The sequence below is a fragment of the Rhinolophus ferrumequinum genome, chromosome 17 (genome assembly GCF_004115265.2).
Source record: "Rhinolophus ferrumequinum isolate MPI-CBG mRhiFer1 chromosome 17, mRhiFer1_v1.p, whole genome shotgun sequence".
Classification (NCBI taxonomy): Eukaryota; Metazoa; Chordata; class Mammalia; order Chiroptera; family Rhinolophidae; genus Rhinolophus; species Rhinolophus ferrumequinum.
In genome coordinates, this window is record NC_046300.1 from 35,736,529 (window position 1) to 35,761,353 (window position 24,825).

The 24,825-nt window shown below is 41.0% G+C and overlaps 1 protein-coding gene across 1 annotated transcript in view; it reads left to right on the forward strand.

Annotated features, from left to right (window-relative positions):
• The first annotated feature begins 22,003 nt into the window (after nt 1-22,003).
• Nucleotides 22,004-24,825, forward strand: part of PPP2R3A (protein phosphatase 2 regulatory subunit B''alpha) — a 147,826-nt gene continuing 145,004 nt past the window's right edge. Inside the window, exon 1 of the mRNA XM_033132840.1 lies at nt 22,004-22,149. The gene's annotated coding sequence lies outside the window, so the exon portion shown is untranslated. The remainder of the gene's footprint in view (nt 22,150-24,825) is intronic.

Genomic DNA, 24,825 nt, shown 5'->3' on the forward strand with positions numbered 1-24,825 from the left:
GAATGAAGTTCCATTTATTGAGTCAGGGACACTATGAGGGGAGAAGTTCTGGAGATTGGGGGCTAAAAATCAACAGTTCGTTTTTAAACATATTAACTTTAAGATGCCTATTGGATATCCAGTGGCGATACTGAGTGGGCAGTTAGACATAAGAGTCTGGAGTTAAGGGGAAAGATGCAGTCAGCTTATAAATTTGGCAGCATATGGAAGGTGTTTTAAGTCATGGAATTGTGTGGATCCCCTGGGGCTGAGTATGGACAAAGAAGAGTGGAGTTCTGAGGACGCTCCAGCATTGAGAATTCAGGGAGATGAGAAAACTATAAAGGGGAGCAGAGAAAAAAAAGGTAACAGTTGAAGGAAGATAGGGTCTAGGAAGGATTTTTTTAATGTATTAGGAACATAATATATTTGATGCAATGGGAATGATCTAGTGAAAAGGGAAGTGTTAAGGACACAGGGAGATAGGTGATTACAGGAGTGGGGAAGTGGGGCTGGATCCAGTGCAGGGGTGGTGAGACGGACAGATGGAAGCACAGACAGTTCACCTGTCAAAGCAGGAGATTCGAGAAGGTGGGTAGATAGGGTGGTAGGAGCTTGTGAAAGTTCTTTTCTGGTTGCTTCTATTTCCTCAGTGAAAAGATGAAGGTATCAGTGATATGCAAGAATCATAGGGAATCAGATGTTCAGAGGAATATATTGGGTAGAAGTGCAAGAGTAGGGTGTATGGGATTGTGGGGACAGAGCCAGGAGTGCAGCTTCCAGGCTCTCGGCCTCACGTGGAAAGGTGCTGGCTTGGGTAGTAAATGGCCATCAACTGTGACTGGATGGCCATCAGCTGGGGTTAGTTGGCCGTCAGCTGTAACCAGTGAGGCATTGGCCACTAATGTAACTGCCGTGGCTACGTTAGCAGAAAAACAGGGACTAGCAAGGAGATGGTGGCTGAGCTAGCAAGGGCGGATTGCAGTTAGCAAGTAAGGTTGTTTGGCAGAGAGAAGTGGACAGGAGGTTGCAGATCGTGTGGCTCCTGCTTCCTGTGTCTCTAACCCAGCTGCCAGCGAGACTATAGTGGAATGACTCCCCTATCCATGGCTCCGTGGGTGTTCCTGTTTGGCCTCAGCATGTCCTGCGTTCTTATGTGTGGAGCGGGACCAGAGACCCCGCATGACACCCTGCATGACAGGATTTTTTGTGGGAAGTGCAACTGCTGAAATGACTCAGTTGAGGGTACGGCCATAGGAATGATGATTGAAGTGGGAATGTAGTCAAGACCACACATGTGACTGCCAGGGTATCAGATGGATGGTCTTTCCTGATATAACCTGTGTGAGTAAAAACATTAGCTAGTATTCCCTGAGAAACTCGTGTGCCAATCTGTGCAATCCTCTCCTTTTACCCTCACAACAGCCCTACAACAACTCCAAGAATCAAAGATTGTTACTCTCCAATCGTTTCAGCTGTGTCACAGATGAAACGAGTGAGGCTCAGAGAGGTTCATTAACTAGCTCAGGGAAACACTGCAATATAGATGCAGGAGTCAGACTCAGCCAGGTCTTCTAACCTCAAAGCCAGGCTTTCCCTTGGCTTGTGCCATACCTCTCCAACTCATCACCTGCAAGCCCTACTGCAGGACCACCAGATATGAGTAAGTTTGGCCAGGAAGTCTTATGTCTCACTTTTGTTGTTTGAGCCTGAGGCAGAAGTCTGATTCTGAGGCTAGATGCTTCCAGCTCCTGAAAAAATAAGCCTGTTTTTCCTCTTCTAGGTGAGTGTCATTTTGGGGCATTGTAAACCAACATAAGAGGCAAGTCTAACACCTATCAGCAGTTTGGGTTTGTTTGCTTCAGGGGATGACTTATTGGTCTGCCCCAGCAGCTACTTTTGTCTTACTGTCTGTGCCAGGAGACCGTTTGAAAATCCTGCAGTCCAGGCCTGGGGGCTTCGTGGCCATTAACTACGTGGTGACCCCTCCTTCATTGGGAAAAAAAATAGTAAGGCCTGATACCCTGTCTCTGATATTCTGGAAGAATTCTACTACAAATCCAGTGCTTTCTATCCTCAGGAGGTAATTTATGCAAGTGATAAGGGAAGAAACTAGAGACATGAAAGTCTCCACAAAATTCATATATTTCTTGCTTCGGTTGGGAGAAACTTGCAGGCATTCTGCTTTGTAATAATTCTACCAGAGAGTGAAGGAATCCTACTTCTCAGTGCCCCAAATGAGAAAAAGAACAGTGGAATGTCATCACTGTTAATCATCTAGACCAGACTATCCAACAGAAGTTTCTGCAATAAAGGAAATGTTCTGTTCTGTGCCTTCCAATTTGGTAGCCATTAGACACATATGGATGTTAACACTTAAAATGTAGCTAATACAACTGAGGAACTGAATTTTAAATTTTATTTAATTTCAATTTAAGCCATCTGTGGCTAGTGACGACCATATTGGAGTGTGCAGGTCCAGGTTATAAAACAAGTCGCCAAGCCACCTTGCCTCTTTGAACACAGTTTGTGTTCAAGTTCAAATTAGTGACCATCTTTGCCCACAGAACCTTGCCATGAAGATCCTTGCTTCATCAGGTCCTCCGAAGAAATGAGGGCCTCCACTGCTCAACATCCTTTGGACAAAAGACAGAAACCCCTTGTGATCATATGCCATTACTGCAACAAGTCACCACAAACTTTGAAGGTTAAGCCAACATACATTTATCATCTCACAGTTTCTGTAGGTCAAAAGTAGGTCAACTAGGTTCTCTGCTCAGGGTCTCACAAGACCCAAATCAAGGTGTCAACAGGGCTGCATTCCTTTCTGGAGGCTGTAGGGAAGCGTCCACTTCCAAGTTCATTCATGCTGTTGACAGAATTCAGTTCCTTGGGGTTGTAGGACTGAGATCTCCGTTTCCTTGCTGAAAATCAGCTGTGGGCGGCCTTTAGCTCAGGAAGGTCCTGTACGTGGCCCCTCTACCTCAGATCCAGCAACAGCAGACTGAACTCTTCTCATCCTTGGACTCTCTCTGCCTTTGTCTTCTGGCCTCAGCTTTTAAGGGCTCACATAGTTATACTGGACCCACTCAGATAATCTCCCTATTTTACGGTCAATTAATTAGTAACCTTAATTACATCTGCAAATTTCTCCTTTGCCAATTAATATGGCATAACCACAGGAGTAATATCAGGGAGCAAAATTCTTGGGGCCAAAATTCTGCCTATCACCACCTCATTCCCAGAGGATGAAGAAACCAGTGAGGCAATAGCTGGCAATTACTTAGTGCTTTCTTGAGTAGAAAATAAGAAGGACTCGTTGGAAAAAATCATTCTTTTAAAAAACTCTTTTGACCGTTTTCTGTCTCAGAATCTTGAGTCATTTGTCTCAGTTCATTGCCACAAGACACTAGCAAAGTGGTAGCCATCCCTGATCTCTGTAACCCAAACATTTCGGGTTACACTCCTTGGAGGGTCTCAGTCTTCCAAATAGCTTCCTGTAGAGAAAAGAGAGCTGCAACACCACCTCGGAGTTCTCTTCTCATCATAGCAGAACCTGCAAGCAATTTCAAGCACTCTTTCAGGTTTAGCCAGGGCTGAGTTAAATATTAAATCCTGATAAGGACAACCTGACCTGGAGGCTGTTAATTAATGAACAAATGTTGTATGCAAACTGAGCTACTCAGCTCCAGTTAGACAATTCCAGTAAGAAAATGAAGTGAATGGAAAAATACTTCCTTCTAATTAGGTGAAAAGAAACACTGACTTTTGAAGTCCTAAACAAAGAGCTGCTTTGTGTCTGTCCTCCTCTTGAAGGAAGGAAGATATCTTTGAGTTCAGGCGGGGGCGGGGGGGGGGGGGGGGGGAGGGGGGGAGAGAGAGAGAGAGAGAGAGAGAGAGAGAGCGAGCGCGAGCGCGCGCAAGTGCTGTGGGAGGAGCAGTCTGCTAAGTGGAAGAAAGTGAATGAAGGATAACCATTTCCAAGCGCCAGCATACAGCTGGTCTGGGAAGTTTCCATGAGGGAAGTTGCTCGGGGAACCACAATGTGGAGAACGTGTAAGAACCACACACTGGATGGGAAGGTCACCAGGACAGCCCAGAGTTGTACTCCCTGCCTCTTCTGCTCATTGTATAGGAACCACTTAAAATGAACCTGTAGGTTAGGCCCCATTACAGAGTCTGGGAGCCAGCTATCTAACAGGAGCAATAAAAATAGGTAACGGAAGTCTTTCATCCAGCTTGCTCCAGAATTTCTCTTAGAAAAAGAACTATTTTGTTTAGGAAATTATCTTCAAAAGCTAGGTGGAAGCAGAGGGTGAGCCCTGGGACAGGGGTGGAAAGGGGTTAACAAAGAAGCAGATAAATGTTTCTGCTTAGAAAATGAAAAAGGATTTGGAGTGGAAGAGAATGAAGGAGAGAAGAAGGAGATGGGGGAGAGAGGAAAGAAGAAGAGTGAGGCAGAAGTCTGGAGTCTGAGAGTTGGCAGAAATGGCAAAAGGGTATTTTTAAAAACAGGGCTATTTGATACTAACTCTATCTCATCCACTGTCGAGTGCTGTTCTGTAGCCCCACCAGCAGAAGTTCTAAAACATGCTGCTAACTGCTGTGAGTGGTGTTTTAGGAGCAAATCAAGGAGAAAGATCCTGTGATGAGGTCCATTTTGAGGGGAGAAGAACTCAGTCCAAGTTGGGAATCAGAGCAGGAGGTCAGTCCATGAGTCTGTGCGTGAACCTGAGGAGGGCATTGTACTTCCCCCAGGATAGGGCTTGAGCCAATCCTAACAGATACAAAGGGGCAAGGTAACTCCTGCTGATATCTGAGTTACATAAAGATTAAACCAGTGACTCAACTGATTCAGCATTGCATTTATCTTACTGCTTTTCCTGTCTTCATTTAATATCACAGTTTTCCCGAAACCTGACTTTACAGTTTTTCTCCCTTAGACCAAGTTCCCAGCTTCATATCTAAATGTCTAGCAACTGGCCTCCTGCCCATACAGGGCTGGATCAGGTGTGTCACCCTAGCAATGGGAAGCAGTATTGGGAAGACCCACTGCCATCATGATTAAGACTCTTGGGAGTGGCATTATTTTATGGTCACCAGTCAAGTTGGGTTGCACAAGGAGTTTAGGTGCTGAATTCTTCTCTCTCCTAATCCTGAGGACACTATGGCTAAGGCCCAATGCTTCCAAAGGGACACCAGGGATGAGCGCATGTCACCAACATGAGGAGAAGTTTGGCTAATTTATCAGGACCCATGCCCAGGTGCACTTTCCCAGAAGGCCTGGGAGCACGTAAAATTCTCTTCCTTTAGATTCAGGTCTAACAATCCTACCCTCCTTATCTGAGGCTGGCTCATGCTGAAGCACAAAACCACCTTGGAAGCATGTTGCATCCCTTTGGAGCTCTGGGCAGAGTCTTCTCGTTGCTGACTAGATCATTAGGATGGCAGCACCTAGCCTTACATACCACCTGGTACCCTCTCCACATGAGCTTAGAAACCCCTCATTGCCAGAGATCCAAACAGACTCTCCAGACTAGTGAATTCTGCTTTACCTACTTCTCCACTATTGACATGCTTTGCCTCCATCCTGAATGCTAGCCCCTCTGATGGCCTGTTTGTTCGTTACCATGACCTCTATCCTCTCCCACAACCCAACACTTTCCTGCGGGCCCTCTGCAGCCCTCATCCATTGGTAAATTCCCTTCTCTACAATGTAAGACTTTCCCATCGGGCTCCTTTCTCCTCTTGCCTTAACTGAAAAGTGACCTTTGCTGAAGGACACTATGTTTCCTGCAGTCCCCTGGGAATGAGGATGTTTTTTCTTCCATTCTTCCCACACCCCCCGGCTATTTGGGAAAAGGGACATATTTATTCTTCTGGCTCCACATCACCATATCCAAGCTTATCCTTCATTCTGTTAGAAAACTCTCTACCCTTCGTGTGGGCATTGTTGTTATCTATCCTTCTCTTGGTCACTCCCTCCACATTCACTGGGCCTCAGTCTAACTCTCCTCCCCAAGTCCTACCAAGATTACAGATGACCTCCACCTCCTCTCCACTTCCCCAGCCACTCCTGTGGCTTCATCCTGAACGTGATCATTACCCAGAACTGTTTCAACTCTACAAATTCTAATATCCCACCAAAAACCATTACCAGTTCATTTCCCAGTTCTCTCTTTTAAGGAAAAAACAAAACAAACAAACAAAACAAAACTACTCTTCGACCTCATTTAGGGGCTAACCCATGGATCCCTCTATTTTATTCTAATCTATTTCCCATCTGCTTTCACTGTCTCACTTACTTAGGCCCTATGTGCTATCCAGGATAGCCAGATATTCATTCTCTCAGCAGTAAGACCAGTGTAGCTTAGAAGGTGATGTTTTTAGGACCCAAACCAATTACCAAGAGCAACTGCCTCAGTCCTGGACAAGAAGCAACAGAAAATCCAAATTCTCTCCTCAAACTGATCAAAATTCTATTACCTCTAAGGCTCACCTGCGTGTCAGGCAGCGGCCCACCTGGGCTGAGAGCTTTCTTTTCTTTTTTGGCGAGGAGCTCCCTAAGCAGGGTGTGTCTTCTTTTCTACTCCAGTATTGCCTAAACAAAGGAAACCTTGCATAGACTGAGGTGTTAACATAAAAGAATTCTGTACCAAATCAGGTAAGCATGGAAGGGGAAAACTGGTGAATGCTAAATGAAGCCTGAAATTATATAAGTGAAACACCAAAGTCAGCCGCTGAGTGGCTGCAATATTATAGCTGAAGTTTGCATTGAGTTTGATCCCCCCAGGCAAAGGGAGAACTTCGCGTTTCAAAGCAGGGCTGAAGCAATCGCTTTGCTGGTTTGTGCCAAAGTGACTCACTCTCAAACCTGTTTAATATGAAACTGCATTAGGAGACTGGCTATAGCCTCAGGGAGATCAGGTGCTAACCAGCTCAGATGATAGCTGCTATCCCTCACACAGGGCCACTGAGTGTCTCTGCACATGTCTTCAGTGGCACACAACAGTGTACATGAAAGGGACTGTCCTTGAAGGAGAAAGATCAGGGTTCTGGTTCCCATTCCATAGCCTCGTCTGTCAGCCTCGTCTGGAAAAGGGGGCTGACGCCTTGTGCATAAAATGGGGCCATACCTTCCCTTCCTAACCCCTGCGGTAGTTCTGAGAATCAAATGAGGAATAGTGTGAGAATTAACTGAGAGGATGAAAATGATAGACAGCCATATACCAGATATTATCATCAAACACAGACATCATACATCTCCTTTTACACTTTCACTGGTCCTGGAGGGAATGCTTTTAAATGGCAGGAATGAGGAAATAAACACAACAAGACTTTTGCTTCATACTTTAATACCAGCAGCATTGAGAGCACCAATTTGGTGGGTTATTGCAGACTTTTGTCATCCAGACAGTAAATTGGAGTATTCTCAAGAAGATTAGAGCTCCCCTTTTCAGTATTATCTGGAGCTATCAACTAGATCATCACTGATATTTTCCAGTAAGAATTTTAAAGACATCCCTATTTGGGAAATTTATGAAACTATTTCTCGCATTTGCAATTACATGGGCAAGAAAATAAACGAAGGAATTTTTTTTTCTTTCTCCCCCCAGTTTTCCCCTATCACCATCTCTATCTCCCAGAGGAACTGCGTGAGGCAGATAAGATAAGTGAGGCACTTGCCTTGCATAAAAAATTTAAATGGCTTCCAAAAAAACCTCAAAAATCAAGATAAATATATTTTAGTTAATATTTTTCAAAACCAAAATTGATGCAAAAAACTCCACAATGAATGAAACATCAAATTTTTAAATAAAGATCAGTGACAGTGTCATGACAAGACATACTGCAGCCTGAGGCAAAAGGAAAAATAAGTAATACTGATCCTGTCTTTATTTAAAATTTGGTGTTTTGTTCATCACAGATTTTTGCCTTAATTTTGATGTATCATAGGTAGTAACTTTTTTCTTTCTTGGTTGCATCTAAAATTGTAGTATCAATGGCATGTTAGATTTGTCTAAATGCTTTCCAGGTGGTATGCGGAACAAGCATGGTTCCTGGCTATCAAACTCAACTTGGCTTTGTCTCTCACTGTTTTTCCTTTAAACATTTATTCAGCAGAAGTCACCTTCCATGTTCCTGAACAAAAACTCTGTGAGTCCCATGGCTTTTCTGTTCCCCCTTAAATAATGGACAAGTCCCACAGTTATTTTAAGTCACAAACACAGTCTTGGCTTAGCAATTACAATGCATAATCCTCCGGAATAATTAAAACTCACAACTTCAGTTAATGGTAAATCTTCTCCCCTCCACCAGCCCAGGCCTGGCAGCTTGCAGTAGGAAAAGAAAGTAGGGCTTTGTGCTTTCTGCTCTACCTACCTGTCTTCCTCACCGGTGCACTTACGTAATATTGGCTGTTTTTTTTCTCCCCCAAAATGGTAGGGGGTTGGTAGGAAGGAGAGGAAGAGGAAGAGGATAGACCAGTTCTTACCTGGCTGATGGCTTCACATTCTCTGGGACAGGAAGATGGTAAACCAGGACCCTTTCTCTTTTGAGTATCTTCATTGACTCATTGTTGCCACGCAGCAGCCTACCCGTCTGTCTCCTCGTACCTGCCCCTAAAGAAAGGAGAGTCTGTGAGACGGATCCTTTCAGGGACTTTGCTTCACCTTTGTGCTTGCACCTTATGTCTCCCTGTTTGGCCCCAAAAGATGGCTGGCTAGTCAATGATGGGTAAGATTCCCTGCAGGGGGGACAACCCAAGCCAGACACAGCCGCATGGGGACCATTTGGGGAACTCGCGGGGTCGATAGAGGTGGGCACAGCCCCCCACCTTCCCCCGGCTAAGAAGAGCCTCTGCCTCTGTGGCTGCATTCCTTCCCACAACCTGCAGGGGATGTGACTCAATGACGTGCTCTCCATCTGTTCATATGCATAAAGGTTTTGTCCCTTGGGAAGGTACATACATCCTGAGACTTATGGTTCAGCTGCCTGCAGGCAAGGGTGATTGGCTTGAATCAGTTTCCCATTATAATGTATGGGATTCACAGATCTTGAGATTGACGAGCTTCACTTCTTTTACTTCCTCACCTAACTAATAAAAGCTATGTGTTGGCCCGATTAGGGGCTCAGTCCTTGAGGCTGCAGTCCGTTGGTCCCGCTTGCACTCTGTTCTTGGCTGCTGTCTTTCTTAACCCTGCGCCGCCTTCCTTGCTCCACTCAATTCTTCTCTCGCAGGATGCGACAACTCATTAGAGCTTTCCTCTCCCTTCAGGTATCTGTAATGTTTGTCCCATCCGGGTGGTGGATACATGGATGTTTATCATATAATTAACTCTACTTTTGTGTAAGCTTTTTATATTCTAAAATTTCTTACTTAAAAAAAAAAAAAAGAACTGTGAGAGAGACTAAGGGGGAAGAATCCTAACTATATAAAAACAACCTATGCTGGATAGAAACTTGTTTTATCAGTCTCTGTCTGTCTCCCATTTCACGACCAGCCATTTCTGCTCTCCTGGCCTTCATTTTTATCACCTCTATAGACCTATAAAAATAACAGTCTGTCTCGATGGAGATAAACTTCCTTGCCCCGTCACATGCTGGTTTATTTCTTACTCCTTCCGAATAAGCACAGCAATATCACACTGGTTTCTAATTTCTTTGAGAATAAATGACCCTGTGGCCAGAATCCAGTCCACTCCTCGTCCCCTGGGAACTCGTCTGGAGAACTGAACATCTCTGCCCTCGACCTCTAGGGCAGAAATCAACAAGAGTCCCACAGCAAGAAAAGCACTGTAAAAACAGCAGTGTCACCAAAGGCAGAAAACACATCTTGTTCTCACCACTGAAAGTCCCACTGTATAGTGTGTCTCCAGGGATCGGAACTGAAAAAAGAAGAATGTGACATTGCAGAGGCTAAATAGTTGTTCCCACTTTAATAAAATAATTGTCTTCATTGTTTAGGTTCACAATACTGGCAATGGATTGTGTATATCTTTGCTCATTTTCCATAGCAAAGTCTTCCATATTCTGCTTTATCAGGAATATTGAAATGTGTCGTTCTTTTTTGTCTTCTAGGATCTATAGAGGTTGGAACTGGAAAGCCATTTGAATTCTCGCATATTCCAAAGGGCCTGTCCAGATTCAGCATGTCTGAAGCAAAACACTTTTCCAACATAACAAGCTTCAGGATCATAAGGAGGAAAGAACCAAGTAGCTACAGGGAGATCTTGCAGATAAATCAACAAAACACAGACAGAAACCAACACAGAATCCAACTCCTCTGTGACTAGGGCTGGTTTTCACAGTTGGGGTGTTGCTTTCCAGCTGGGCTCAGGAAGCAGAGCACTGAATGTGGGAGTAGCAGAAGGGTGGAAGGCACATTGACAGGAGTCAGTTTCAGGACTCAAGTCTGCACTCACCCATATCCCTAACACTCAATCTCCTTCTAAAACTCATCCCAGAGGGTTAAAAAAAATGAACATAAAATGGTAGTAGATGAGACAATTAAAAAAGTAAAATGTGAGAAGGGTGAAGGATCTCACAGAACAGAAATGGGATTCCATTTAGTCATGAAGTCAGATGGAGAAAAAAATAATCACATCTTTATTTTCATTAACCTGTAACTGAAAATCTAGCACTTCCTTTGATTATAAGTGGAAGCAATACACCACACAATGACTTTGTCACCAATAGAATTCACAGATATTTTCTATTAACTTTATGGCTACTGCAAATATCCTTAAGTATCATTTTTGCTCATCATTAGTTTGAAATTATGATAGCACTTAAATTTGTCACTAGTTCTTGATATTTAATCTGTTTATAAAGATCCATATATAAATATACTACAATTTGTTTCGATATTTTGATAGTGGTATTTCAATAACTGGTTTCCTTTGCAATCTTATGTATTCTATGAAATAGACTTTAGAACATTATTCCAAGAAGAGATCCACAGGCTTCATCAGAGGGGCCAAAGGGGCCTGGGGGTGGGGGGTTAAAAACCTTTCCATTAGGCAGTTGCAGACAAGTTGGAGGAGTACAGAATCCCATCAATCCAAATCCAAAAATGTTTGGAAAAGGTTTTGAGGAAAAAGGGGGGAGGGGTAAAGATATAACTTTAGGTATACCTAGGGACTATGCAATTCACTGGGTTATGGAACAAGTTCAATTCTAGCTGAAAGACATGGCCTTAGGGACTCTCTTGGTAAAAAGCCCAACTATATAAGTAGGGACCTCACCTGTCAAAGCATGGTTCAGGAGAAATCATTCTAGAAGGTGAACCTAGATCCAGTGTCTACTGCCTAGACACTACAAACAGATAACCCAAATCTATAATTATATGATAATCCTTCATCTCTAAGTAACTGATATTAATTCAGTTGGGTAAGCATCCTTTCAACCCTGGGAAGGAACTTAGAAATAAAAATAATAGAAGCTTTTATAGTCAACTTTCACTTAACCAAATTATTTGATTAACTTTCCCCATTCCTTCTGTCAAACCTACCAACTTGTCCCAAGGTACACTGAGCACTGGCATTGTCTTCTCTCTAGTACACTGGCACTTTCTCAAAACCCGGTAAGAAAACAAATAACTCAATTAAAAATGGGCAAGAACCACCCACTTATTAAGGCCGACTAAATAGCTATCCCTCTGACAATACCATACAGTAATCAAGACTGTTATTGGCAGAAGGATAGCCAAATAGATCAGTGGAAAAGAACAGGATCCCAGAAAGAGAGCCATACAAATATGCCCAACTGATTTTTTTAAAAACAGACTTTATTTTTTAGAACTGTTTTTTATTTGCAGAAAAATTAAGCAGGTAGTACAAAGAATTCCTATACACTCTGTACCCAGTCTCCTATATTATTAACACCTGGCAATAGTATGGTACATTTGTTACAATTAAGAAACCAATACTGATACATTTGTATTAACTAATGATCATAGTGGATTCAGATTTCCTTAGGTTTTAGTTGTCATGTCTCCTTAGGCTCCTCTTGGATGTGACAATTTCTCAGACTTCCCTTATTTTTCATGACCTTGACAGTTTTGAGGAGTACAGGTCATATATTTTGTAGGATGTCCCACTACTGGAATTTGTCTGATGTTTTTCTCCTAATAAGATAGGGTGATGGGTTATTAGGAGGCAGATCACAGAAGTAAAGTGCCATTTATCACATGATATCAAGAGGACATATTACCAGCATGATTTATGCCTGTAGATACTGACTTTGATCACTCGCCTGAGGTGGTGTTTATCACATTTCTCCCCTGTAAAGTCACTTTTCCCCCTTTTCCAGACTGTATTCTTTGGAAGGATGTCACTATGCACTCTTCATCCACCGAAGGAGTGGGGAGTTATGTTCCTCTCCTTGAGGGCAGAGTATCCGCATTGATAATTTGTAATTCTGTGTGGGAGATTTGTCTTTTCTGTCCATTTTAAAAATTATTATTATTTAATCACTTATCTCAGCCTGCATATTTACTTTATACTTTGGGCTATAATCCAATAGTACTTTCTTTTGTTGCTCATATTGTTCCAACTTTGGCCATTAGCTTCCAGTTTGCTCCTATGCACCTTTGACAACCCCCCATTAATGTGCTTTTTTTTTTTTTTAATATTCCTTCCTTACTTTCTAATACTACAAGATGCTCCAGGATCATCTGATATATTTCCTGCCCCAGTCCTAGAATCAACTGTTTCTCTAAGGAGCCCTATTCCTTTTTTTGGTGAATGATACTAGAAACTACAATTGAGGCAATAGGTATAGTCATTGCTGCTGGGATAGCCAACTGATTTTTGACAAACATTCAAAAGTGGAGGAAAGATAGCCATTTCAACAAATGGTGTTGTAGCAATTGGACATCCAAAGGCCAAAAAAGTAAAAAATAAACCTTAACCTAAAGCTCACATCCTGTTTAAAAAATAACTCAAAATGAATCCTAGATTTGATGTGAAATGTAAAACTGTAAAACTTAGGGGGAAAAAAAAAATAGTAGAAAATCTTCAGGATCTAGCAATAGGCAAATAGTTGTTGGATTTAACACCAAAAGCATAAGCCATAAAAGGAAAAATTTATACATTGGACCTCATCAAAATTAGAAACTTTTGGTCTAAAAAAAATTTATCTATTAACAGAATGAAAAGATAAGCTACTACAGACTGGGCAAAAATATTTGCAAATCACATATCCGACAAAAGACTAGTATCTAGATGTATAAAGAAATCTCAAACTCAACAGGGCAAAAACAATCCAATATAAAAATGGGCAAGGCATGAACAGACATTTCACCAAAAAGGATATGGATATGGTAAATAAGCACATGAAAAGATGTTCAATGTTATTAGCCATTAGGGAAATTAAAATTTAAAGCACAGTGATATATCACTACACAGAGAAATGAAAACTTATGTTCACATCAAAACCTGACATGAATGTTTCCAAACTGCAAACAACTCACATGTTCTTTAGTAGGTCAATTGTCAAATAAATTGTGCTACATCCATACCATGGGATACTACTCAGCAACAAAAAGGAACAAACTACTGATACCTGCAATAACTTGGATGAAATCTCCAGAAAATTACATAGGATCAGTGGTTGCCAGGAGCTGGGGTTGGAGGAGTAGGGGGAGAGATTGACTACAAAGGAAAAGCTCAAGGGAATTTTGAGAGAGTAACAGAAATATTCTATATCTTGATTATGGCAGATGTGGTTACATGACTCCAAGTGTTTGTCAAAACTTATTGGACTATATACACTCTAAAGGGTAGATTTTGCTGTATGGAAATTGTAACTCAAATTTTTAAAACATGAAAAATGATAGAAGCTTTTTATTTCATCTTCCACTTAGCTCAATTTCTAAATTAACCAACATTCTCCATTCCTTCTCCAATTGGTACCCAGGATACTTACAGCTGAGTACATACAGCTAGTCCCTCTCTATTATAAGTACTGGTATTTTCTGCTTCCACCAGTTGAGCACAACACATACCAAGAATCAGTTGCGTTTGTTTCCAAACCTACGCATGTTAGTTGTGCTTGTTATTGTATTTACCTAACTTAATTAAATAGGATATTTAATAGTCATGAAATATGAGTGTGGAAAAGAAGAATTGTTTCTATGAAAATTAGGATGAATGCTTTGGAAAAACTAGCTAATACCCACTTACTAAAAATAGTCATAAATCAAAAGTGGATAAGACAATCTTTAACAAAAGATTGCAAGGAAATGTAAAAATCCAAAATCAATCCACATTTACATTGCTTTGCACGTGGCTTAAAGTTTTTGCTCCATTTGAACATAATCCAAACTAGAGATCATAAGGGATACAACATGAGAGTGATTTATACAACAAAGACGTCTTGGAACTTCAATTAACAGACTTATACACAAAGAACGGATATGTCAAATGAATGTATATTTGTATGTTCTAAACTAAACATTTATGTGTTTCAAACATTTAATTTGAAATGGTAAACTATGCGTGAACTATTATTTATGATTCCTCACTTTAACTAAATTTTTCTACTTGCCAAACTTACAGAGTCTCCAAATAAGAGTGAAGAAAGTGACTCAGACCTAAGACTTAATACTTTTTTGTGTTGAGTTCAAGAATAAGTTACTTTTTAATCATCTTGGCAATTTGGATATATGTTGTTTGACAGGGTATTTGAAATATTGAATTTAGACTTTTGATTTTAATTTGAAATATTTAAAGTTATTTAATTAGTAGTAGATTGGGGATTTAAATTTGAAATGTGTAAAAGTTGAATTGATTATGTTTATAAACTATGTTTGAATTTTTCAGAGAATCTAAGGTCCTAATTCTATAACTTTTGAGTTATTATGTTTGTAAACAGAGTTTAAGTGCTAGCAATATTGGTTTATTAGATTTGTAAGCTTGCTTGTTGAATATTTGAAGTACTTTAGTGAATCAAATATATTACATTTGTAGTTGTAGTTTGAAATACCTAAGAATTGAATCAAGTTAATAATAAGTGCTTAGGGAACTTTATCATATTTATAAATTAATTATAAATTATACCAAAATACATTTATAAAGAAAATTATAAAATTTCAAGTTAAGCTTAAAAGCCTAAGAAAAACTATATTTTAAAATTGGATACCTTTAATAAATTTGACATTAATTAAACAAAAGTAGCTGTAAGTGTTTTTGGCTTTTTTTCTTTCTGTATACAAAAGCTTGCCTCATTAAAAATTCAAATGATAGGGCAGCCGGATGGCTCAATTGGTTAGAGCGCGAGCTCTTAACAACAAGGTTGCCGGTTCAATTCCCACATGGGATGGTGGGATGGTGGGCTGCGCCCCCCACAACTAGATTGAAAACGGCTACTGGACTTGAAGCTGAGCTGCACTCTCCACAACAAGATTGAAGGACAATGACTTGAGTTGGAGCTGATGGGTCCTGGGAAAACACACTGTTCCCCAATATTCCCCAATAAAAAATTTTTAAAAAAATTCAAATGATAAAATAATGAAAGAATCAACTTCTCTCACATCTTGGTTCTCACAAAAACCATCTCCTTAACCTTCAAGCAAAGAAAATCAAGAACTTTAAACATAGAGTTATCATATGACCCAGTGATTCCACCGCTAGATATATAACCAAGAGAAACGAAGGCATATGTCCATACAAAGACTAACACATGAATGTTCATTGTAACCTTATTTGTAATAGCCACAAATTGGAAGTACCCCAAATGACCATTAGCAGGGGAATATTAGCAGGGGAATAAATAAATGTACTATAGTATAGCCCTACAATAGAATATTATCCTGCAATAAAAAGGAATAAAGTACTGATACATGGATCAGTACAACTTAGATAAACCTTGAAAACATTTATGTACATATGTGAAAGAAGCCAGACACAAAATCCCACATGTAATATGATTCCATTTATATGAAATGTTCATAATATTTATCACTGCAGAAGTAGAGCAGTGGTTGCCTATGGCTGGAAGGGAGGATGGGTGGAAATGAAGAGTGGCTTAACAAATATGGAGTTTCTTTTTGGGTTGAAGAAAATGTTTTGAAATTGATTTTGATTATGATTTCACAACTCTGTGAATATACCAAAAGTCATGGAATTTTATATTTTAAATAGGTGAACTATGGTATGTGAATTATGTCTCAATAAAGCTGAAATAGAAAGGGAGGAAGGAAGAAAGGAAGGAAGGAAGGAAGGAAAGAAGGAAGGAAGGAAGGAAGGAAGGAAGGAAGGAAGGAAGGAAGGAAGGAAGGAAGGAAAAAAGGAAGAGAGAGAGGGAAGAGAAAGAGAGAGGGAGGAAAGGAGAAAGGGAGAAAGGAAAGGAGAAAACTAAAAGAAAAACAAAGAAAATCAAAGACAAACTTCAAAATTTTCAGCTTTCCCAAAATAATCACATTCCCCCTATAAGGAAACAATATTTCTGGAATCTCTTGCATATATATTTAACAAATTAATTTTGTTTTGGATATCCTGCTTCTTCACATTGTGTTCTTATTAATTTAACTCTTGTGTGAGATGCATCTGACTGAGCCTAGGTCATATACCCTCCCCTAGCTGCAAAGGAGGTGGGGAAAGTGAGTTCTGGTTTCCACCTCGGGAGTCAGAACTTCAGAGAGTGGATTCCCTAAATAAAAGAAAGCTTTTCAACAGATGCTGAGAAACTATAATAATGTGACAAACTGTTCACTATGCTCAGCCACATGTGGAAAATGAGTTCAAGGGGGGCAAGATAGGAGGCAGAGGGACCAATGAGGTGGCTGGTGCAGGCCCACAAAGAGAGATGGTGATGAGCTGAACTGAGGTCATCTGATGACTGAGTAGTACTAGAGGCAGAGAGGAGCAAACAGATTTGAGAAAGAAAATCAGCAGAACTTGAAGATTTGTTCCATGAGAGAGAGAGGTGAGGGAGCAGAGGGAATTAAGAATTTCTGGCTTAAGTGACTGAGTGGATAATGGAATCTTGACCTAAGATGAGAAAGGAACATGGGAGGAGGAACAAGTTTGGAAGTTAGAAGAAGGAGGGGGGAATATACTGAATTCTAGACATGTTATTGGTTTCTAATATAACTCCATGCAGTTAGAGAGTACACTTTGTACGAGTTGAATTCTTTTAAATTTATTGAGATTTGTTTTATGACACAAAAGCTGGTCTATTTTGGTAAATATTCCATGGGCACCTGGAAAGAATTCTGTTATTGGATGGAATGTCCTACAATTGTCAATTAAGTGAAATTGCTTGATAGTGTTATTCAAGTCTTCTATGTCTTTGCTGATTTTTGTCAATTTGTTCTATCAATTACTGGGAGGATGGTACAGCAATCTATAATAATGACTGTGGCTTTGTCTATTTCTCTTTGCTCCCATCTATTTTTGCTTCATGTACAGTATTTTGAAACTCTATTATTGTAACTGCACATGAACTTCATTTCTTTAGCATACATTTTGCTTTAATCCAAGCTAGCTTTGTTTAGCCTGATAGAACTATGACTCACCTGCATTCTTGCCATCAGACCCTCCTACCTGTACATATACTATATGTCCACTCCTTTTAATCATTAAGTCCTTAGCACATTAGGTTCTGGTTAGCGTCAAACTCACTTAAGAATAAAGCATCAGGTCTATCAACCATGACCAAAATACAATAAACTTCAAACTGGAATAAGGTTTTAGTCAAAGAAGGGTAAGAGCTTGGCCTCAGTTATGTTGTTATTTTAGTAGTTGCTTTAGAATATATAGTATAAATCTTTAACTTATAAAATCTACATTCAAGTGAAATTATACCATTTTATGTACGAGTATAAGAAACTTACAGCTGCATATTTTTATTTCTCCTCCTCGCCTTTTTGCTGCTTTTCTTATACATTTTACTTATTTATGTTATAAACCTCAAAATTACTGTTGCTAGATCTAACACATAAAAATATAGGACACCCAGTTAAATCTAAATTTCAGATGAATAATGAATAACTTAATAAAATAAGTATGTTCCAAACAATATTTAGAAATACTTATACTAATAAAGTAACAATTATTTATCTGAAATTCATATTAAACCGGGCATTCTGTATATTATTAATATCTGGCAATCATACTCATAATACATTTACATTATCATTTTTATTTAAACAGTCAATTATTTTTAAAAGAGATTTTGATAGCATTTTTAAGATTTTACATCTTTATACATGCAGTTACTATTTTTGTGCCTTTTCTTCTTTTCTGTAGATCCATAATCCCAACTGGAGTCATTTTCCTTATGCAAAGAGGACGTCCTTTAGCGTTTATTGTTAGTACAGTCCTGTTATGATGAACACTTTTAGCCTTTGTATGTCTGAAAAAGTCTTTGTATCACCTTCATTTTTGAGAGATACTTTAGATGAGAATAGAATTCTAGATTGACAACTTTTTTTCGGTACTTTAAAGATGTTACTCCACTATCTTCCTGCTTGCAATTTTTTCTAACAAGAGACCTGCTATCATCCTTTTTTTGTTCCTCTATATATATATTTTTCTGTCTACTTTTAAGATTTTTCTTTATTACTGATTTTGAACAATTTAATTATGATGGCTTTCATGTGGTTTTCTTTATGTTTATTGTGTTTAGGGTATGTTGGACTTCTTAGATCTGTGAGTCTGTCAATTTTGGAAAATTTTGGTCATTATTAGCCAAATATTTTTTTGTTCCCATCTCTTTCCTTTGGAGAGTCCATTTACACATATATTTGTCCACTTCAAGTTGTCCCACAGGTCACCGATGCTCTTTTTATTTTTAAAATCTTTTTTCTTATGTATGGATACTGTCTATTGGTGTGAGTTTAAGTTCACTAATCTTTTCTTTGACAATGTCTAACTTGCCATTGATCCTATGAATGTATTTTATTCAAACATTGTAATCTTCATCTCTAGAAGTACAATTTTGTTTGTTTTTTACATAGCCCAGGTCTCAGATTAACTTTTTGAACATTTGAAATACAGTAACTATTTTGTCTTTGTCTGCTAATTCTAATGTGTGTCAGTTCTATTTTTCATTGATTTACTTTTTTCTTTACTATGGATTGTACTTTCCTAAATCTGATCAGATCTCTAGTTGTATTATCACTTTATAAGGAATACAAAGGTTGAACAACATTTTAACACCACAGGGCTGCAATTAGCAAAATGCAGAATGGGAAACTTCACTGGACAAGCAATTAATTTCTTCAACATATAAAGTGCAAGGAAAGAAAAGATTTAAGAGATTTTAACCAAATTCAGTGTGAGCACCTTGCTTGGGTCCTGACTTGAAGAAATAAACTATGTATTAGAAATAAACTATAATAAAACACTTATGAGAAAATTGGGAAAATCTGAATACTTACTAGATGTTTAATGATTGTTAATTTTTTAAGTTATTTTAATGATTTTGTGGTTGTTTCAAAAAGTAGACCATATATATTTTTTAGAGATACCTAGCAAAATATTTATGGGTGAAATAATATGCTGCTTGTGATTTTCTTCAAAATAATCCAAGGAGGGAAAGATGTGAGGTACAGATGGAACAAATTGGGCATGAGATAATAATTGTTGAAACTGAGTAATGAGTACATAGTAGTTCATTATATTATTCTCTCTACTTTTGCAATATTTGATATTTTTCTATAATTTAAAAAAAATCAGATGTTCTGAGACTTGCCCTACTCTCTCCCTACACCTAATATAATTAATTGTGCTCAGGACTATTCCCCTACCATTTAAATAAATTAAAAAGTCATTTATTGCCAAATCTTTCTCCCTAATTCAGCCATAAACCTTGAGAGCAAAGATTGTGTCGTACTCATTTTATGCTCTTTGTACCTCTACCACCAACCACAAAGCCAGGGTGCTCAATAAATTGTAGCAATTTGGCAGCTTTTTAGCCCCCATTCACCAAAGTGCTCATGATAAAGAAGCTGACTCCATCATATTGAATCAAATTTCCAGTTAGGTATTGTATACTTTATATAAATGTATGCCAAAGGAGCCAAAGGAATCCAAAGGAACTCAGGCAATAAAACTGTCAAGACAAACCAGGTATCCAGCAGGGATTGGAAGGGTCAGAGTACTGAAACTGTTTTATAGTTCATTGTGTACTTCTCAGTTATGCATTACACTAGGACCTTTGCAAAGTCCTTCTGTCCTGCCCTGCCTTTCTCGTGGGATGGCTCTAAGTCTTGTGAACCCCCAGAGGGAATATATCTGCCAAAGAGGACACCTCATGGTTAATTGGGCCCAAAATCACAACCACAGTCTAGTAGCCATTGCCATCAGAGGGCTCTCACATATACTACATATCAGGGAAAAGCCACAGACTGAGCTGCCAAACCTCATTCCTGCGGGCTGATCAGACCCTTATAAAGGAGTTGCTGGAATCATCTCTCAACCTGAGATGGAGGTGAGACCTGCCCCGTCCAATCCAATCTGCACAACTATATCCTCATTTGCATCTTTACTGACCAATCAGAGCAGCTCCATAATGACAAATCAGGATGTGTGATTCCACGAATCAGGACAGGGCTATTTGGATTAATCAAACTGTGCAAATTTGGATTCTTTGTTCCTATAAAAATGGACCAATCAGGGACCAAGACTGGTGCTTTGTCTATAAAAGGAGGCCTCCCCTTTGTCTCTTGGTGTTTCCATCAGAGGCTGCTTTCCTGGGTTTGCAAGTTGTTTACCAGAATAAAGCTTCCCCTTTTATCACACCCCAGATTGGGGAGTCCTGTTTGCATTAGATTGGTAGCAGCGAATTTTGTTGACAGTCTCAAGATACCGTAATGTATGTGAAAGGACTTTTTTAAAAACGGAAAAGCAGTATAAAGTTTAAAGTATAATGACTTCTTTCCAAAGCATCAACACATCTCACAGAACTCATCATTTTAGCTATTAGAAAAATTGACCTGGGATGAAATTATTCATGCAATACCTGTTTTGGGTGAATATAAAAATATAAATATTCACCCCAATATTTTTTTTCTTTCCTTGCACTATAAATACACACATGGCACCTATTATATGCCTGGTGTTCTGCTAGGTGCCAGTGACATAGAATGAGGACAGACAGCCCAGGTACCCAGAACCAGTCCTCACAAACCACCTAATTCTTGGCTATTTTTAAATCTTTATATACCTCCCATCCCCCACCCTTAGGTTCTCCTTACTCACGCAGTTCAATCTCACGATTGATTAACTTACTAAATTATTTATATGCATATATATTATTTATCTTTTTAATTAAGAATTTTACAGATACACTAAACTGGAGATTCCTAATTCCATCTTACAAATGTGTGACAAACATGTTCTTGGAGTGCATGATTATGGACAAGTGGCCTTTGAGTTCTTGTGGCAGTTAGGAGGAGGGCAATTTTAGGAGCCCTTTCCAGGCTGTGTCCTCCCAGCTATTGATGAGGTTTTGTTTTACACGGCATTAAACTGGGTGTTGTTATACGGGTGCATGTCTCAGAATAATTTTTAAGTTCTGCATTGTTTTTATGTGGCGTTCTGTATTTGTCTTATATTTAACAACATAACAGTTAAACATAAATATCTCTTTCAATTTGTTCACTAATTCATGAAGAAAATTGGCGCAGGTGCAGGCCACTAGGAGGGTTGGAGTGACCCGGAGTGTCCAGGCGAGGGCTGCGGGTTGGCTGAAGGAGGGCAAAACAATCAATGGCGATTCAATAACAACAACAACAACAACAATGATAATAACAATCACAGTAATAACAAATCTGAGAGACTCGCACCCGCCAAATAGTAGTAAGTACTACGAATCGCGTCTCCGAGGAGCCGCCATACCTGGGACTGCGGCCCCTGCGGCTCTCGCGGTGTCCCTCACGGCCCCCTTTTTAGCGAGGGGCGGTGGGGTGGGCGGACCTGTGAGGGTGGGGCCCGCGGGGAGGGGCGGGGCCTGGCGGGCGGGGCGGGGCGCCGAGCCCGCGGCCGAGGGTGGGGACGTGGGGGAGGAGGGGACGGGCAGGCGGCTGGGCGGGGCGCGCTCGGGCCTCAGCTCCTCACGCGCCGCGCTCGCAGCCCAGTATCCCGCGGCGCCGTGAACCGTGGCGGCGAGCGCAGTCCGTGAGCAGAGGCAGCAGCCGCAGGAGGAGGCGCAGGCGCTCAGGTAGGCGCGGGGACGCCCGCCGCGCGGCCTGAAGCCCAAGCGCCCTGGGCCCGGCCCGAGTGTTGTGGCGAGCCTGGGGGCGGTACGCGGAGGCCTGGGCGGGCGGGGCCGGAGCCTGGGGGCGGGGACCGGCCTGGCCGGAGGGGTCGGCGCGGTCGCGCAGCGCTGGTGGAGCTGGCGGAGCCGTGGAAGTCGGGGTTCCAGGCGGTGCCGGCGCCTCTGCACTCCCAGCTCGGTCCCGGGCCGTGGCAGCCCGGGGGGTGTGGAAACCGCCTGCCCCGGGGGCGCCCACAGAGGAGGGAAGGCGGGGGACGGCCTGCTCCCTCCCACTTTCGGGGCTCCTAGGCCAGTTCGCCCGCGCAGCCCTCGGGAACTTGTTAACCGGAAAGCTTGGCAGAGAAACAAATGCCAACGTTTTGGAAGAACTGAGAGTCACGTCGTTAGGCGCTGAGGCTTTATTTTCCTTCCCCGCCCCCTGCCCAACCTCGGCCCGACTTGGCCAAAGAAGGATGTGTCACCAGTTCGGGGCCTTGGGCGGGATCCCCGGCCCGGCTGGGAGGGGGAGTACCTGAAACAAAGGTAAACGGAGGCCGGGTAGACCCCAGTCCTGCCCTGCGATCGTCTCCAGGCCGACCGGGTGGGTCTCGCTCCCGCGCCGCCCCCGGCCGCCGCCTCGGAGGGGCTTTCTCCTGGGGGATCTCCCGATGGAAACCAGCTGGCTGAGCTTGGAGTTGATGTTGCATCTGAACTCTGTTGTGTTCACATTATTCCCAATCCTTCGATTCTGGTAAAGCTTAAGGAAATTTTATCCAGTTTTAGTGGTCAGCAAATGTAAGGGAGGATAAATTGCTGTTTGTAAATTACAAGGTATTTTCTTATTAGAAAATGATCTGAAAGCACGAAATAAAAATTCTTAACACGTAAGCAGAAACGTGATTTGTAGTGCCGTCCAAAATCTAAGGAAGTGTTCCTCCTCAAAATCATTCATGTACAAAACATCCCCCAAACCTTTGGTGCCAGGCGTTTTTCTTTGTTCTTTATTAGTCTCAGGCCTCAGTTTCTTGTAAACAGAGCACCCAGTGCTGAGACCCTAAGAATTGCCATACTAGGTCAGAGCCTGTGCATCCAGCTCATCAAGCAGCAGACTTGAAGTAAAACACGGTTTTCTTTCTTGGTGATTCCATTAAAATTATCTCAATTTCATTCCTTTCAGTAGTATCCATGACTTAGTGAAAGCCTTTTAAAAAACCGATAGACCACTCCTAATTTATGCATACAATTTATTCACATTTATTGCATCCAAATGGTTCTCCTATCCTCTCTGGCAGAAGAACTAACTTATGAGATACTTGTGCACAAAACTTGGATCTTTTATAAATCTGGGAGCTCAGAAATTGAGGACAAGGGGAAATAAAGTTAAGTTTTTTAAAAACAGAAAAATTTGGAGAAGTCTTTACCAGGACCAGCCTGGCTGTTGAGTTAAAAAAATAGCTTTATCCACTAACAACCTGAACATTAAGCAGTTAAAGATTTATTTGTATTCATTAGTATTTGCATATTTTAAAATGCAGCTTAACATTCTGGAGTGTGAAGGGGCTGACTTTATCCTAGTCTGAATTAATTTGGCCTTAATGTTTAGCTGAAACCAGCTGCCCTAAGAGAATGAAAGTTTTGTTTCAGTAAGAAGGGAATAGGAGATGAGTAATTTTGGAGTATGATGTACTGTTTAAACCATAACTCTGCTTTTAAACTCTTCGGAGGTTCCTCATTACCTCTGGCAAGCAGTCTCCATGGACCTGGCCCTTGCCACTCTTCTACGTGCAGCGAAAACTATATATATACTTCCTCTCTGAAACTTTTCTTGACATCTGCTCCCCGCCCCAGGATAAGAAACCCCACCACCTAGGGTAGAATTGATCACCCTTATGGACATTATCCTCTAAATTAGGGGGTTTTGTCCGTGCAGCTCTTGACATTTGGACCAGATAATTCTTCGCTGTAGGGGGCTGTCCTGTGCATTAGAGGATGTTTAGCAGCATTCTCACCTCTACTTAATAGATGCTAGTATTACCCCCCTTCCCAGTTGTGACAAACAGTCACACAACCCACACAGTTGTGACAATCAGAAATACCTCCAGACATTGCCAGGAGTCCCCTGGGAGGGCCCAGGTCACCCCTACCTGAGAACCACTGTTCTAAACAGACTGCTGCCTTAACACCAGTGACACTGCTTTGTCCTCGTTTACTTACGTGTTGATTTTATCTACTATGCTAAGCTTGAGAGCAAGAGCAGTCATTCATTTATTTGACAAATATCTGAGGGAGGGCCCACTTTGCCAGCTAGACACCATTTAGGTCTGGGAATCCAGTGGTAAAAGCAATTGATGTGGTTTCTGCACTCCCAGACATTATAAAGAGTAACAGATGCATACATTACAATGATAGAATTACCTCATTACAACTGTGATAAACTCTAGAAGTACCGGATCCTCTGAGTACATGAAACGGGTCCTGACCTAGTTTGGAAAACTAGGAAAGTTTCCTTGGAAATGGGCTTGAAGGTGAGGTGGACTCTGAAGGATAAATAGCAATTACAAGGTGAAGCTTATGGGGACAATATTCTGGCAGACGAAAACAGGACCTTTTCTGGGAACTCAGACACAAGAATGACTGGAA